At 43.4% G+C, this 17,798-nt stretch overlaps 1 protein-coding gene across 4 annotated transcripts in view; it reads left to right on the top strand.

Annotated features, from left to right (window-relative positions):
- Nucleotides 1–17,798, top strand: part of nfic (nuclear factor I/C) — a 482,744-nt gene that overhangs the window by 39,882 nt on the left and 425,064 nt on the right. The gene's annotated exons all lie outside the window — the stretch shown is intronic.

Genomic DNA, 17,798 nt, shown 5'->3' with positions numbered 1-17,798 from the left:
TTGTGTACCTTTAAACTGCCATAGTTTGTTAAGCACTTTTTTTTTTACCTGATTAACGACTAGATTATAAGGAATTATGAAAAACATTGTTAACAAATTCTCATAACTCACAGAATTATGTTCTGGTTGAAACCAGGCTGCCCCTCAAATCTTGTCAAAGATAGAGTCTGCTAGATTACAAGTATTCTATGTGACCATATGTACTACAGAATTAAGGGAACCCACTATAGCTTAGAAATTAGTGTTACTAATATTAGTAAACTAACACGTAACGTGTTGAAAAATATTTCTCTTTTTGCTGTTTTAGCCAAAGCGTTAACTCATTTAAAATAAACAGATTAATGCCTACATTAAGATAGTGAACCCGACTGTATTAAATATTCATCTGCTAATATTGATGGCAGTGATTTCTAGCGTGGCAATTTTAATGCTTTTATCTAGTATTAAAACATAAAATTTGATTTTTTTTAGTGTGTAAGTTATTTTAATGGAGGTTTGCTTTCCTGGAACTTCATGTTCCTGTGCAATCAGCCCCCTCGATTCCTGTGGGACTGCATTAACTGGATGCAAATAAGAGCCTCTCAGTTCTGCAAGTGAAGTACATTTCAAATTCAGAGGTTAAAGAGACAATATCCATTTTGTTCACATATGAGCTTATCAAAAGCCTCATTTACACTGCGAGGTGACTTTCCATTCTGATCTGAGCTGGAAAGGACACCGCCTTGTTTACATATGCTTCTGGGCTAACCCAATTCACACACTAGCTGGTATCAAACTGCTAATCCACTATATGTTCTATAGAAGTACTGAGGACCAAAATGTCTACCAAATCTTGAATAAGAGTTTTTCTTACAGAGGGTGCAGTGCACAAATTCTGGGCTGAATCAGTGTAAAACAACAAAGACTGTAATATCCCTGTGCTGTTCTTCCCGGCACAGCATTGCTTTACTGCTCTTAATTGGAAAAATAAGGGATACTGTGATTTCATACTGTAAGAGATAAAATATTATCTGTTGTCCTTAAAGCACTTATAATTTGGGGTGTGGTGTCAGTTGAACTTGGCAAGTCTCTCTCACTCAGTAACTGCTCTCACCTTTCAGGTTATTTGTTAGCAGCAGGCAGGTTTACCAGCATATCTTGTGCAAGGATTTCTCTGTATTTGCTGTTTGATTGTTTGTTTAAAGACCCATATAGAGCAGATAAGAAACAATGGCATACTAAGAAATAAACACACTGAATGCTATTGGACCTCATTACAGGTGAATGAGTTTTGTAATTCAACAGCAAGAGGTAGTTTATTTCTTTAGAAAACACTTGGCATCATTTATTTTGCGTCTAACACATGCTGTACAACTTAGATTTTCTATATTTTAAATAATTGTTTCCCCACGTGGGCAAAATTTGGAGATGTGAAGTAATAGTTCAGATATCTGATAAAGGGGCTAGATAACACTCTACTAGTCTTTGGAGAGATGCGAGTCAAACAGGTAGGTAAGTTGACAAGTTAGAGAGGTGTTGGTTACCAGGGAACGTGATCAGGGCAATGCAGGGCCCAAGGCTTTTTTAATATATAGTGATGGGGAAGAGGAGAAAGGAGATGGAGACAGTTTAAGTGGTCTCCGTCAAGATGGGGAGGTTATATGATGATCCAGGAAGTGATGGCAATGCAACTGCTCTTCCTCTCTCCTGTGCCGAGTAGCACATGAGGCAACCCATTGCTTCCTCTGCTTTTACATCCAGCAGATCATGCTCTGGATTATTTCTGTAATGGACACCCCTTTATAAGTGGACAGATTGTTAATCTGATCAGGGGGGACCAGCTAGTTGTGATGGGGGAGGGGGATAGTCACTCCACTCCTATTGGTCGTCAGTACCCCCGCTAGATGTCAGCCCAATATTCAGAAGCCGGAGTACTGGTCTCCTTGCCGGAACTGCGATGGGGGAGGAGACACTCCACTCCTATTGGTCAGCCCAGTATTCAGAGACCGGAACTCTCATCTCCGCTCACTGAGGCTGTTTGGAGTGGGGCTCGAACCCATAATGTGCTGACTCAGAGGCAGGTGAGCACTAAGCCAAGGCTCACTCCACAAGTAGCACTTCAGGGTGAAGTAAAATTAAAATAATTGCCTGTTTTGGGAAGATTTTATAGTAAAAGAAATTAGCAGCCATTTTGGATGAGGAATTGCACAACACAATTCAGCTCACAAACAGCATGGTGCTGTGAATCATAACTGGGAAAGCTCTTGATAACCCAAAAGTTGTATTACTAAACCTTACTTCTAATTTCTGTTATCTTGAGTGAAAAACAACACACACCAAATGTTATGTAAGAAATGTATCTATTTTTGTATCTTCATAATGTAAGAGGCTGTTTGGTGTGTGATTAACATGTCATTTCATTAGCAATGATATAATTGAGCTAGATCAAACAGGAGTCTCTACTCTCACACAGTGTTTCATGAAAGCAGTCTTCTCACCCCGTTCAACACACACACACAGAGTAAAGTGGAATTGCTCATTTACTTCATCAAATCTTGAGACATTTTGGAAAATACCTTCTTTTAAAAAAAGTCTGCCACACCTTTTTTAATATTTAACCTTTTTCTCCTTTCAGGACCATTATAACAAGAGCTGTAATGTTGGTTAGTGAGTGACAAACAATCCAGTAATATACTTTCATAACATTGCTGGAGTTTCCCTTCAACACATCATCACTGACAGCACTTCAACATAAATATGCTTCAGTTGTCATTGTGCAACTTTACTGACATTTCATCAAAGGTTTCAGACCACCTTTATCAGCAGCCTCTGGCTTCATGCTCAAGATTAATGACCAATTTGCATTGTGCAAACCCACAAGAACAACAGCAGAGTTAAAAGGTTAGATACTCTGGGACTGAGCACCCTGCCTTCCGCCACTTTATCTAAATGAAAATCAAGTCTTTCCTTGGCCAGTGCTTTCATTGCCCTTTATTTCAAGTTTACTTGTGAAAAGATGAGTAAATTAACTAAAAGATACGCATCAGTGTAAGGCTTAGTTTGGATTAGTCATTTGTGTTGAGCATTTTCTAGATTCTAGTCATACTGATCTGTGTAGAGAAGTCTTCTGTACACCCAGTGATGATTGTCACAAACTGTTCTGTACTAATTGCTTCTCCTCTACTCCGGCCATTTCTTCACAATGTTACTCCAGTAGAATCTTCAGCAGCTAGGAAATACTGTCGCACCGCATCAAATTATGATGGCTGCAGAATTTATTATACTGTCAGAATACCAAGACCAGCATGTTGCGAATATTAAGATCAGTGCATTATTCAGCCCATTAAAGATAACGGCCCAGAAACAAAAACCTTATTGTTGGATTTGTGAGTAGATTGTGATTCAAGAAAACAAAAATCAATTAACCTGGCTCAAAGGGATATCATTCAGAGCTTACAATGAATTGTGCACTGTTCAGAACAAGATAGTGATTCTTACTCTTGACATGCTTTGTATCATGTGCAACACGGAGGTAGGAAGTAAACCAGCAGAATGGTAACATTGGCGCAGGGCCTGCTATGAACTATGGTTTTTCTAAAAGCCTACAAGTAAAACCGAAATATTGGAAAAACTTTTAACTAATCTCTCGACAAACTGTGCAATTCAACAAATGCCAGTTATCTTGACATTAGGATGGCTGGAGTTTGTATTGTTACCTCAGAGTCAGCTTGTGTTGTCTGCCTTTTGCGTACAGCAGTCAGATGATTTAAGTAATGTTTTAATCCCATTTTCTCTTTGTGGTTTCACAACCTTTCTAATCCGGTGTCCTCATCCCCCACGATTCAGAAGCTGTACCTTTACATAGTCTACCCTTGCAGATGGTGGGTGATCTGAGTTAGCAATTACCCAATTGCAGTAATCTGCACACTGGACTTTATGTACGATGTTTAGAACTGCCTTGGTAGGTGGAATATCAAAACACAGCTTACAGCTTTGACAAGCTAAAGTGAGTAAAATATTTACTTACAATTTGAGAAGCAGAAATAAACATTGTAAACAGGCAACACTAAACAGTATAGTTTGCAATGATAGTCAAAGATTAAGAGCATAAGAGGTTAATTTTACCCTTTTTATGCATCTATCTCTGCAGAATTTGAGGTATAGTCTTCAGTTTAAACAACAAAATTCCAAAGATAATATGCTGGCTTTCTCCAGCACTATATTTTGAGTTCTTGAGATCTTTCCTTTGTCAGGATTCAGTGGGGACCCTCCCCCTGAATCCAAAGAGATGGCCTTTTTTATCCAGTAATTTATTGTTGATGTTAGACTACAAGCAAACATTGACGATATCAACATTCATTAACACAATTGGCAAATGAAGTTGGGTTATCAGACGAAACACAAGAATATTAATTTCAGCAGATCATTAGCAAAAATGCTTTGCTTGCTCAACCGATTTCACAGGGATCGAATAACTTCCCGAAACACTTCCCGGCAGTCAATGGGCTGTCCAGACACTTCAAACATGCAGCCCGTTTATTTAGTTGCAAACTACAAGCAGTTATTATACAGTCTCCTCTGCAGAATGAGAGACGTTGCTCGCCACAACTGAGTGCATAAATTATCATTCCAAATGAATGATCTTAACCGAACACAAGGTCAGAGTTTATCCTCATTGGTATTCTAGACTGGTGGAGGACAGGGAGCAGGTGGCAGTAGTTTTAAAGAGACAGGAAAGAAAATACTTTGATTTTTGTTATGTTAGTTTACAAAAGCATACAAAACAATAATAGGACACATTTTTCACTTTCATCAAAAATAGTATGAAATAAATTCATGGTAGTTAATTCAGTGCATTGCGCCCCCCTTCCCCCCCCCCCCCCCCTTACAAAAAATTGAGCATCTTTAGGGAAACTAGTCTAATTGGGGCAATTCAGCAGCGTCATCCCAGAGAGGTACTTTTGTAAGAAGTGCGGTTTTGAATCCTCTTTTGGATAACTTCAAACCTGCAGTTATATTTGTGAAATTCCCTTTGTGTAACTGGGTCCCCATTTAAACGAATATCACAGACATTAGCTGGCTGGTTACAACATGCCAGCTACAGGATATTCGTTAATCTCCAGACTGTGCAATGCCTCTGGAGGAGATGAATTGCATTGGCAAATTAAGCTTTCTTTTTACTGGAGCAGATAATTGGATACAATCCTAGAATAAGAAGTGTTAATCTGCAGCTGCAGTTTCTCAAAGAAGGATAAATATTTTGATTTGGGCAAATATGAATTATCTAGCAGGTTCTGGAGTTGAGCATACATTTTAGTTTTACTTTATTCTAATCCTAAATACGCTCACTTTTTATTTTTAATACTTCCTCTGCAGGATCAGCTTATTTCCCTGCAGCCTCCCACAGCTTGGAAGCCAGGATAGCCTTGTCTCTGGAATCCACAATGCTCACAGTGTGGGGAGCCAACGATGTCAGTTTTAACTTCCCCAGTATGGGATCCTGCCACAGGCTTTCACTCTAGTAGATTGGGTGAGAACTGACAAAACTCATTCACAACTCGAGCAGATGGATTTGAGTGTCAGGCCATCCTGGGACTCGATCCCACAGCCGTAGACAGTTCACTGGCAGTACCATTGAACTGCTGTAATCAACCAAAAACCTGCCAGGCACCTTGGATCAAATTCTGGCCATTCTGCTACTCGCTATTAGCTAACCACTGTAGGGTTAGCAGGCACAGCTGTCAGATCTGCGCTGCTGTTGTGTCTTTTGTTAACCCAGAGATTTTCCTTGTGGAGTAACAGAGCTGGGAATTATACCTCGGTGTATATGAGATCACCAAGTTCCCATAGCACTATACCTGGTAGTTGGTGTGTGAAAATTGGGTAATATGATTGAATGCAATGTGCAAATTGAAACTATTCAATGAAATATTCAAACAGAAAAATGTAATGTCTGCTTGGATGGTTCAGATTTAAAACGGAATTTCTCAGCTGTCAGGCCGGGTTATACAGGGATAGAAAAGGCTAATCATAGTGTTCAGCTCAAAAACAGAACATGAAAGTGTTGGCAGGGATACAACATTGGGGAGAGATTAAGTTTATAAAATGTATATACTTAAATGGCACCAAGAACTGAGCAACACTATGAAATCTGAAATGTTACACTTATGGTACATGGTAAAAATTAGTTTGGAGCTAGCTTTAATGCCAATAGTGAATAAGAGTGGGACAATAGTGTTCGCTCTTCTGGACCTGATTTTAAATGTGATTTAAGTTTGATTCAGTGATGCTGAGGATTTTTTGTGTTAAGTACTGTACAAAAAAACTTGCTTTGCTCATGTATGTGCCAGGGTATGATTTCATACGTACAGGACTTTGAGCATTGGATACAACTCTGGGAATAAGGAAGAGACGGCTCTTCAGCAGAATGCACGTCTTGGGCACATTCAGTACATTGACAACAGGCCGGAATTTGCGGACGGAGGCGTAGCTCTGGAGCACGCCTCCAACCTGAAAAAAATCCGAACCCACCTGCTGGCTCCTGGGCTTCGGAGACTTCGGCTCTTGGGCCTGCAGGTCCGCTGTGAACCCGCCGCCACGCGCCTTTCACCGATGTCAGATCTTGTTTAGAGATGATTAAGAACACATTTGAGCTCACCTTTTGATTTTAAGTGCTCGCCCACGGGGTCCTCGCTGCTCGGTGATCACATCTGTTAAGCTGAGGCGGGAGTTCAGTGGCCATTGACTTAGCTGTTGAGTTGACAGCTTCAAACCCCACCTTACAGAGATATCTTCCCTCAACCACAAGCTCTTCCTCACTGGGGAGGCCTCTTCTGCCCATGGGAAGGGAAGAGGACCTCCCTGCGTGCTGTGACTCCCTCTGTAAGCATGTGGAGGGCATCATGGGAAAGCCTGGGTACAGCCCTGCACCTCTGTGCAGTGATTGTCATTGTTTGTAGCACCTCAATGTTGTAGAACACTGACAGCACAAATGTCAAAATAAAGTTGGCCATGGTCCCTTTAAGGAACTGGCTGATGACACGTCATCAAATGACATCACCAGACCCACTTCCTCTAATTGGCCGGCAAATGTGCTGGGAGGGCTTAACAAGCCCAATCAAAGGACATTCATTTCCGAGGCCGGGATGGAGGCAGCAGCGGGGTCGGGACCCGCCACCGATGTCAGCCGCCACGGACCGGCCGAGGTCAGCAAAAGAGAGGGAAAGAAGGATTGAATTAAGAGAGAGAGAAAAAAACAGCAGAAAGGAAAAGTAAGAAAACTTTTAACATTTTACATTTCCAAAATCTGCAACAACAATTAAAACCTGAAGGAATGAGACTTCACATTTGTAATAGTTCATTTTCAGTGCCAGAGAGGTTGATTGGCAGTAATTAACATTTATCACATTGTTAAAAGGGTACTTAGACTGAAATGGACGAGACTTAACTTTTTGGGCCGAGTTTAGTTTGCATCTACTGCGCAAATACAGCAACTTCACGCCGCTCAGTGCGTTTCAATGATGAGGCAGACTACAAGATGCCGTTTTCCCGAAGCTAACGGCAGAGCAGCGCAACTCGGACAGCAACTTTTGGATATTTGAGTTTAACTGCGCGCATCTGCCTGAAATTGCTGTACTATTTGTGCCTAAATAATAACCACCACCATTAGCTTCACTATTATTTTGGCAGCAAAACCTGAGCCATTGATTTGTTTCTGGACAAATTGGGGTAAATTTTAACTTGCTAAAGGGAATTTTGTTTACTTAACAGAGAGAAGCTCTAAATGGTGTAATTTATGTGCAAATTACAAAAACACCTAACTGCTCCAGGTGTACTACATGCAAACAGCTATTAGCTATTGGTGATATTCGGTTATGACACATAATGCATTGGCAGAACGTTCTTCTGATATTAAATGACTTCCACTTGAACAACAGTAACAGTTCAAATTAACCCCCGTCTTCCCTGGGTTCATCCTGACCAATGGTTTTTAAGTCCCTTAAGCTCCAGCCATTCTTTTCGAAGGGCTCTTCACCTAGATCAGCATAACAGATCTCTCGTCAGCTTATTTTCGATTTATAAACTTGACAAGTACTGTAGATTGTTGACCAAGAAATCACATGGCTTTGCTACAGTAAATGGCAGGAGCAGCTGCTGGCTTTATATCAGGTACTGCATGTACTAGATCAGGTTACTGATTCAGAACATATTGATCATGTTTCAGCTGTATCGATGTGTCTGGTCAAAAGTAGCATTTCAGATCCTGGGCACAGGGAGCTGTGGGATAAGGTGAGCTGGTTTAGCCTCAGAAACAGTTCATGCTGGTAGAAAATGAAGTAATACTACCAATCATCTGTAAGTCCTGTTTGCATTGGCAAGTTTTTACTGATTGAATCAAATATGTGGACTATTGTATAACTCTCATTCCTATCTCCTCATTTTATCAAACTCATACTGAGACACACTGGGAGGGTTGGGGGGGGGGGGATTTCCTCTCATTGCTTATTTTAGCAAATAAGTAGCCATGAATGAAAAGTGTTACACTCGCATCTACATTTTGTTAACTTTAGTGAACAACAACAATTTGCATTTATATAGCACCTTTAACGTAGTAAAACGTCCCAAGGCGCTTCACAGGAGCGTTACCGAACCAAACTTGACACCGAGCCACATAAGGAGATATTAGGGCAGATGACCAAAAGCTTGGTCAATGAGGTAGGTTTTAAGGAACGTCTTAAAGAAGGAAAGAGAGGCGGAGCGGTTTAGGAAGGGAATTCCAGACTTAGGGGCTTGTCATCTGAAGGCATGGCTGCCAATGGTGGAGCGATTAAAATTGAGGATGCACAAGAGGCCAGAATTGGAGGATCACAGATATCTCGGAGGATTGTAGGGCTGGGTGAGGTTACAGAGATGGGGAGGGCCAAAGCCATAGAGGGATTTGAAAATAAGGATGAGAATTTTAAAATCAAGGTGTTGCTTAACTGGGAGCCAATGTAGCACAGGAGTGATTGGTAAATGGGACTTGGTGCGAGTTAAGGTACGGGCATCAGAGTTTTGGATGAGCTTAAGTTTATGGAGGGTGAAAGATGGGAGGCCGGCCAGGCGTGCGTTGGAATAGTCAAGTCTGGAGGTAACAAAGGCATGAATGAGGGTTTCAGCAGCAGATGGGATAAGGGATGGGGGGGGTGGGGGCGGAGTTGGGTGAGGTGGAAATAGGCGGTCTTAGTGTTGGCGCGGATATGTGCTCGGAAGCTCATCTCAGGGTCAAATACGACATCAAGGTTGCCAACAGTCTGGTACAGCATCAGACAGTTGTCAGTTAGAGGGCTGGAGTCGGTAACTAGGGAACAGAGCTTGTGGCGGGGCCTGAAGACAATGGCTTCGGTCTTCCCAATATTTAGTTGGAGGAAATTTCTGCTCATCCAGTACTGAATGTTGGACAAGCAGTCTGACAATTTAGAGACAGTGGAGGGGTCAAGAGAGATGGTGGTGCGGTGTCGTCAGCGTACATGTGGAACCTGACGTTTTGTTTTCGGATGATGTCGCCGAGAGGCAGCATGTAGATGAGAAATAGGAGGGGGCCAAGAATAAATCCTTGGGGGACACCAGAGGTAACGGTGTGGGAGTGGGAAGAGAGGCCATTGCAGGTGATTCTATGACTATGACTGGATAGATAAGAATGAAACCAGGAATGAAAGACAGGAATTTCACCCCCAAGATCTTGCCCCATTGGACACAAGCTTCGGAACAGAATGTGGTTAGTATTCGAGCAGTGTAAACTCGATCGAGGGGTAAGGCAGCCCCAGTGCTGTCCTTGGATCTGGCTGGGGCTGGGCGAAAGGAGAGATTTAATACAGCCTTTAAAAAAAAAAATCTTCTTTCAAAGCTAATTTTATTGCAAAATCATATTTTTCGACATACCTGTTTTTAAATTTGCAAAATGAATCTTGTATTTGTGAAATAACAACAGAAAATGCTGGAAAAACTCAGCAAGTCAGACAACATCCGTGGAGAGAAATTTGAGTTGACGTTTCGGGTTTGACCCTTCTTCAAAACTGGAGAGAAAAGGAACTAGATCGAAGGCAGGGCTGCGATCGGACAAAAGAATAAAAGAACCAAAAGAAGTAAAAGAGATTAGAAGCTAGATGAGATGGTAATAGGCTGTGATTAGGTGTAAAGTGTACTGGCAGGGCAAAAGATAGCTGCCAGGTGTGAGAGAGAAACAAAAGGAAAGGGGGGGGGCGGAAAGGAAAGGAGTGGAAAAATATAAGTGAAAATGAAATAGGGGCCGAGGTTATGATCTGAAATTGTTGAACTCGATATTGAGACCGGAAGGCTGCAGACTGCCTAATCGGAAGATGAGGTGCTGTTCCTCGAGTTTACGTTGAGCTTCCGTGGAACAGTACAAGAGGCCAAGGACGGTGAGGTCCGAGTGGGAATGGAGCGGTGAATTGAAATGACAGGCGACCGGAAGCTCGGGGTCACCCTTACAGACTGAACGGAGGTGTTCCGCAAAGCGGTCACCCAATCTGCGTTTGGTCTCCCCAATGTAGAGGAGACCGCATCGTGAGCAGCGAATACAGTATACTAGATTGCGAGAAGTACAAGTAAATCGCTGTTTCACCTGGAAGGGGTGTTTGGGGCCCTGGACAGTGGGGAGGGGGGAGGTATAGGGGCAGGTGTTACATCTCCTCCGCTTGCACGGGAAGGTGCCAGGCGAAGGGGAAGGGCTGTTTGGGGTGATAGAGGAGTGGACTAGGGTGTCTCGGAGAGAGCGGTCCCTGCGGAATGCTGAAAGGGGAGGGGAGGGGAAGATACGTTTGGTGGTGGGATCACTTTGGAGGTAGCGGAAATGCCGGAGGATGATCCGTTGAATGTGGAGGCTGGTGGGGTGAAAGGTGAGGACAAGGGGAACCCTATCGTGGTTCCGGGAGGGAGGGGCAGGGGTGAGGGCAGAGGTGCGGGAGATAGAACTGACATGGTCGAGGGCAGTGTCAACCACGGTAGAGGGGAATCCTCGGTTGCGGAAAAAGGAAGACATGTCTGAAGCACTGGTGTGGAAGGTGGCATCGTCGGAGCAGATACGGCGGAGGCGGAGAAACTGGGAGAATGGAATAGAGTCCTTACAGGAAGCGGGGTGGGAGGAAGTGTAGTCCAGGTAGCTGTGGGAGTCAGTGGGCTTGTAGTAAATATTGGTCGATAACCTATCCCCAGAGATGGAAACGGAGAAGTCGAGGAAGGGAAGGGAAGAGTCAGAGATGGACCATGTGAAGGTGAGGGAAGGGTGGAAATTGGAGGCAAAGTGAATGAAATTGTCAAGTTCGGGGCGAGAGCAGGAAACGGCACTGATACAGTCATCAATGTATCGGAAAAAGAGGTGAGGGAGGGGACCCGAGTAGGACTGGAACAAAGATTGTTCCACATAGCCCACGAAAAGGCAGGCATAGCTAGGACCCATGCGGGTACCCATGGCAACACCTTTGATTTGGAGGAAATGAGTGGAGTTAAGCATTTTCTGTTGTTATTTCGGATTTCCAACATCTGCAGTATTTTGCTATCGTACTTGTATTTGTGAAACTGATTTGATGATAATATCTAGTTCATTGAAAATATAATTTAAAAAAAAAATTTCAAAAGCATGAAGGATGCTAATGTTCCTGGCTGGAATCCTGAAGGTTTTATTGGAATATGATAATCACTGAACTTAAAATAGTTAGTGGCACCAATCAAGGAAGGAGCAGTGGAGCTGGTAGGGTTCAGTGGTCAATATTAATTAAATATTCAGTCCAGTAACTGCTGTTAGACTCCATTAGTATTCTTACAGAAAGTGTCAGCGGGTAGTGCCCTGTCTGAAGCAAAATCCTGATTGTGCAGCTTACTGTGACTAAATGAAGTAACTCAGTTTATCTCTGAGTTAGCTCAGGTAGTAACCTATCCAGGAAGAACATAATGCTCTATCACTTAACCAAACAGCAGTGATCATGTTGCAGTTTGATCAATTCAGCTGGCTTTGAATCCTAATATTAGTATCCAGTTACTGAGAGTTGAAGCAAATAATTTGGGATTGATGTTCGATGTGACACGTTGGATGTTGTATTCTGCAAATTATTACTTTTATTTGACAGCTTTGAACCCTGCTTTTTAATCCATTTGTATCTATTGCCTGCACTAGGGGACTTTCTCAGAAGCAGGTATCTCAACAACAGCAACTTGTATTTATATAGCGCCTTTAACGTAGTAAAATGTCCCAAGGCTCTTCACAGGTGCATTATAAAAATAAAACTGACACCCGAGCTACATAAGGAGAAATTACGGCAGAGAGCTTGGTCAAAGAGGTAGGTTTTAAGGAGCATTTCAAAGGAGGAAAGGGAGGTTTAGGGAGGGAATTCCAGAGCGAAGGGCCTAGACAGCTGAAGGCACGGCCACCAATGGTTGAGTGATTAAATCAGGGATGCTCAAGAGGCCAGAATTAGAAGAGCGCAGATATCTCTGGGGGGGTGGGGTTGTGGGGCTGGAGGAGATTACAGAGCTAGTGAAGGGCGAGGTCATGGATGGATTTGAAAACAAGGATGAGAATTTTGAAATTGAGGCGTTGCTTAACCGGGAGCCAATGTGGGTCAGTGACACTGGGGTGATGGGTGAACGGGACTTGGTGCGAGTTAGGACACGGGCAGCTGAGTTTTGGATGACCTCAAGTTTATGTAGGGTAGAACGTGGGTCATTCAGCATTCCTGATCCCATTTGTTAACTGCACCGTATGTTGGCATGTAGCTATTATTATCTCGCATGCATTTGACCTGGCGTCCCAAACACCTGCATGCTCTTCAATATCTCTGTCCCATGCGGATGTAGCCAGCTGTATTAACATTACACACCATTGACCAGCTGAGACAAAAATTCCATGTTGTGCTATAGTGAATGTTCCAGGAGATTCTAATGCTAGATTTGAAGACAGTGAGTCAATTAAAGCACAGAGCAAGAGCCAAGGTCCCCTAATCAAGCATAAAATGTACTAGAGCATTCATTATAATTGTTAGTGGATTGATAGGACATTAGCAAGTGCCAACCACTAAAGGCTGTTTAAGAACAAACTTTTGATCTATTAAGCCGTTTTAATAATATACTCTTTTATTACATGTTAATGCCCACTTTCTTAGCCAATTACAGTAGATCACTTTATTGTAGTAATCTATCTGCGGTATCAAACCACCCAAGTACAATGCTGAGCAGTCTAGTTCCCCATGTTTGCTTACAGTGGAAAACACAGCAGTGAACAAACTGAAGATAAGTTGGCTTATCAATACACAGAGATAATTTTCACCAAATGTATTGATAAGTATTTTCAACTCCTACAATTGGACTTCAGTCCTAGAGTTCAATCCATGATCGATAATTCTTTATTGCGCCCTGTCGCAGTTTGGGATCCTTTGATCAGTTTACCACAGAAAGAACTTGAAGAAGAGTTACTTTAAAAGTTATGTTTCAGAAGTATAATAAGTTTAAAAATAAAGGGTGTCTTAGGTGGTACTTAGGATTCTTGCTTTGATGTTGTTTCCTTATAGACTGTAAATAATAAGCAGTATGCCTTGCACCCATTGGGGTCGATTTTCCTAGAGCCGTCAGGCGGGGTTTCAGGCGTGTGGGGGTGGCGGGGGGGGAAATCCCGAATTTGGGGGTCCCGACACCATCCTGCCCAAAACCCCACCCCACGCAAGTTTCAGGGGCGGCGGGTACCTGCCCCGCACTGGGACCCGCCAAAACTAGGCGGGAAGGGATTAGTGCCAATTAACTGCCTGTTAACAGGCAGTTTTTAGCCTAATCCCTATTTTGAGGGGTTTCGTGTGGGATTCCCGACGGCTCCAAATCACGCCAGGTTAGAGCAGGCAGGCCGTCGGGTTGAAGGAGTTGGAGGGATCGCGATGTCGGTGCTCAGGTGAGTGATGGGTGCATGAGTGCAAAAGTAAGTGTGTTTGGTGTATCTAAAGTGTGTAAAGAACTTTTACTTACCTTTAACAACCTTTCTTCCTGTAGCCGTCAGGAGCCCATCACTCAGCCGGCACTTAAAGCTGAACAGCTGCGATCTGTGAAAAGTGACAGCCTTCAGCTTTGAGTGCTGCTGAGAGTTCTAACTGAGTCTGTGCAGAAGGACTCAGGTTACAACTCAGACTGTCAGTGTTTCACAGCTTCAAACAGCTGTGAAACACTGATATTTCATCTGTCAAGAACTCTTGACAGATGAAATTGCAGTCTGTGACATCACCTGTTGCCGGGTGGCTCTTAATTGGCCTGCTGAGCCCGCTGGGCAGGCTCAACAAGGTCAATCAAGGGAAAATCGCACGGATTGGCCGGGCGTCAAAGTAGGCGGGTCTAAAACCCGAAAGTTGTAGTCCTGCCTTCTTCCCAACAGCTTCAGGAAAGTCGGCCCCATTGTGTCAGAAGGTTTCTGAACTTTTTCTGACTGAACAGTCAGGAAGAAAGCAGAATGTCAAACAGCTAAACAGCAGTCGAGCTTTCTCAGTGGAGAAGCTGGTGGGGCAGAAAGGTCCCAGCAAAAGGCAGACTCAAAAAATTTAAATGCAGGGGCGTTCTCTGTTTAAGACCACCCTTAAGCAAGACAACCAACTGAAGTGGGGTAGCAAAGCGTGTTCATTATTTTTATATTATTACGTGGAGATTAGTTGCATCAATTGAACAAAGTGAATCTGATCATGCCTATTGCTTTGTGCTTTCACTTTATTGTACATAAAGGCAGCTTAATGATTCACATCAAATCTTGCTTCATCTAGTGTCAACTCAGTCTGCGGTTGGAGGGATTCGAAGAAATATAAGTGCAAAAAACACACATATCCGATTCAGGTCACAAGGGAGATTCATTATTGCACCCCTGGATCATGCTATTGTACAAGTAGATATAGGGTGGTGTGAGTCCACTACTGTAAAGGTAAGACCGTTAGATCACTTAAGGGAGAAACTGACCCCTGAACCCAAGAAGAAAGCTATAGCAGCTCTCCTCAGGTCTGCCATCTTCTTGCACATTTGCATGGGCGATGACATTTACTCTGGCAGTCACTTCCTCCCAGCTGTACTGCTCTGCTCTGCTCTGGGGAGGGTGCCCTGGGGTAGCAAAGAAGGCCCTCCTTGCATCAACTTCATGGAACAGCACCACCTTTGCTGCATCAGTTCTTCTGCTTGAACCTTCCATAACCAAACAAGACACTCGGGTTTTCTTCCAAAATAGTTTTCTCAGCACTTTCTTATTCTCTCTAAATAGCTGCTGTAGTGCTCAGGAATTCCAATCAGGTGCATGTGAGCTCCTGGTGGAAGCCTGCTGGGTAAACAGACAAGCAATTACATTGCAAAACTAATTGCCCAATCATGGAAATTGAGGCAGCAATAACTGTGTGCAACATGTCTGGTGGATGTCCCACTGCTCACTGTTTCCACGCTGATATCACCCAAATCAAAAATTTACACAATAGGTACAAACTGGTAAAAAGGAAGCTCAGGACAAATGTAATGATGCACTTTTTTGTGCAAATAGTGATTAATACCTGGAATAGTCCACAAAAAATGTCCACAAAAAGCAGGACAAATCCAATCTGGCCAATTATCGCCCCATCAGTCTGCTCTCAATCATCAGCAAAGTGATGGAAGGTGTCGTCGAAAGTGATATCAAGCAGCACTTACCAATAACCTGCTCACTGATGCCCAGTTTGGGTTCTGCCAGCACCACTCTGCTCCAGACCTCATTACAGCCTTGGTCCAAACATGGACGAAAGAGCTGAATTCCAGAGGTGAGGTGAGAGTGACTGCCCTTGACATCAAGGCAGCATTTGACCGAGTGTGGCATCAAGGAGCTCTAGTAAAACTGAAGTCAATGGGAATCGGGGGGAAAACTCTCCAGTGGCTGGAGTCATACCTAGCACAAAGGGAGATGGTTGTGGTGGTTGAAGGTCATTCATCACAGCCCTAGGACATCGCTGCAGGAGTTCCTCAGGGCAGTGTCCTAGGCCCAACCATCTTCAGCTGCTTCATCACTGACCTTCCCTCCATCATAAGGTCAGAAGTGGGGATTTTCACTGATGATTGCAGTGTTCAGTTCCATTCACAACTCATCAGATAATGAAGCAGTCCATGCTGCATGCAGCAAGACCTGGATGACATTCAGGCTTGGGCTGATAAGTGGCAGGTAACATTCGTGCCACACAAGTGCCAGGCAATGACTATCTCCAACAAGCGAGCGTCTAACCACCACCCCTTGACATTCAATAGCATTACCATCGCTGAATTCCCCTTATAAATATTCTGGGGGTCACCATTGACCAGTAACTTAACTGGACCAGCCACACAAATACTATGGCAACAAGAGCAGATCAGAGGCTAGGTATTCTGCGATGAGTGTCTCACCTCTTGACTTCCCAAAGCCTTTCCACCATCTACAAGGCACAAGTCAGGAGTGTGATGCAATACTCTCCACTTGCCTGGATGAGTGTAGCTCCAGCAACACTAAAGAAGCTCAACACCATCCCGGACAAAGCAGCCCGTTTGATTGGCACCCCATCCACCACCTTAAACGTTCACTCCCTCCAGCACCGGCGTACCGTGGCCGCAGTGTGTACCATCTACAAGATGCACTGCAGCAACCCACCAAGGCTTCTTCAGCAGCACCTCCCAAACCCACAACCTCTCCCACCTAGAAGGACAAGAGCAGCAGGCGCATGGGAATACTACCACCTCCAAGCTCCCCTGCAAGTCACACCATCCTGACTTGGAAGTATATCGCCGTTCCTTCATCGTCGCTGGGTCAAAAACCTGGAACTCCCTCCCTAACAGCGCTGTGGGAGTACCTTCACCACACGGACTGCAGCAGTTCAAGAAGGTGGCCCACCACCACCTCCTCGAGGGCAATTAGGGATGGGAAATAAATGCTGGCTTGCCAGCAACGCCCACATCCCATGAACGAATAAAAAAATATAGTCTTCTGGGTAGTGGAGGTAAAAGTTCTGGAATCACTTGAAATGTAGTTAAATGCTGCAATGGGGGGAACTAGGATTGGATGAATGTAATGGCCTCCCACATCTGCACTTGCACCTATGATGAAGACATAGAGGCTATGTGCACTTTCCATGTGTGCTTCGAATTGAGATGCTGCTCCCTGTAAACAGTGAATATTAATGATGAAATAACAACAGTAAATGCTGGTCAATTAGCAGGTCAGTCAGCATTTGAAAAGAGAAAAGACGGGTTAACATTTCCAGTGTCGACCCTTTTGAAAAGACTACACCTGAAATATTAACCTGGTTGTTTTTCCTTTTCACTGGCAGACCTCCTGAGTACAGCACTTTCACGATTTTCTGTTCCTATTTCGGAGTTTTTTCTTTTTTTATAACATTAATTATGAGTTGCTAAAGTTGCACAATCTCTTTTCAAAGTAACCAACTTCTCAGTTTCATGAATTCATAATCAACACACAAGGACGATAGGGAACCAACTAGAACAATAAAAACAAAATGAAATACAGTCAAGGTAAACTGATTGCACGCTGCTGTGGATTTGTGTACTTACATATATTTCATTTTAATCATACAATAGGTCCTATGCAGTTTTGAAAAGTACAGTAACATTAGTGTTGTTAAACTGTTATTTCAGATATGGAGTTAAGAATAGTTAGTTTGAGATCTAACAGAGCATGCTGCCTGTCATAAGTGTTATGAAGCGGCCTGGCTTTAGGTTCTGGTAGCTAAACTCCCTTTATGAAGGGAGATAGCCTGGCTGGTTTAAACTATTGTGCGTTACACTGCAAAAAAAAAACCAAATCT

The sequence above is a fragment of the Somniosus microcephalus genome, chromosome 13 (assembly GCF_052327205.1).
Source record: "Somniosus microcephalus isolate GS21.2 chromosome 13, FLI_Smic_1.0, whole genome shotgun sequence".
NCBI classification, from domain to species: Eukaryota; Metazoa; Chordata; class Chondrichthyes; order Squaliformes; family Somniosidae; genus Somniosus; species Somniosus microcephalus.
This window is presented reverse-complemented; position numbering and strand designations above follow the sequence as displayed.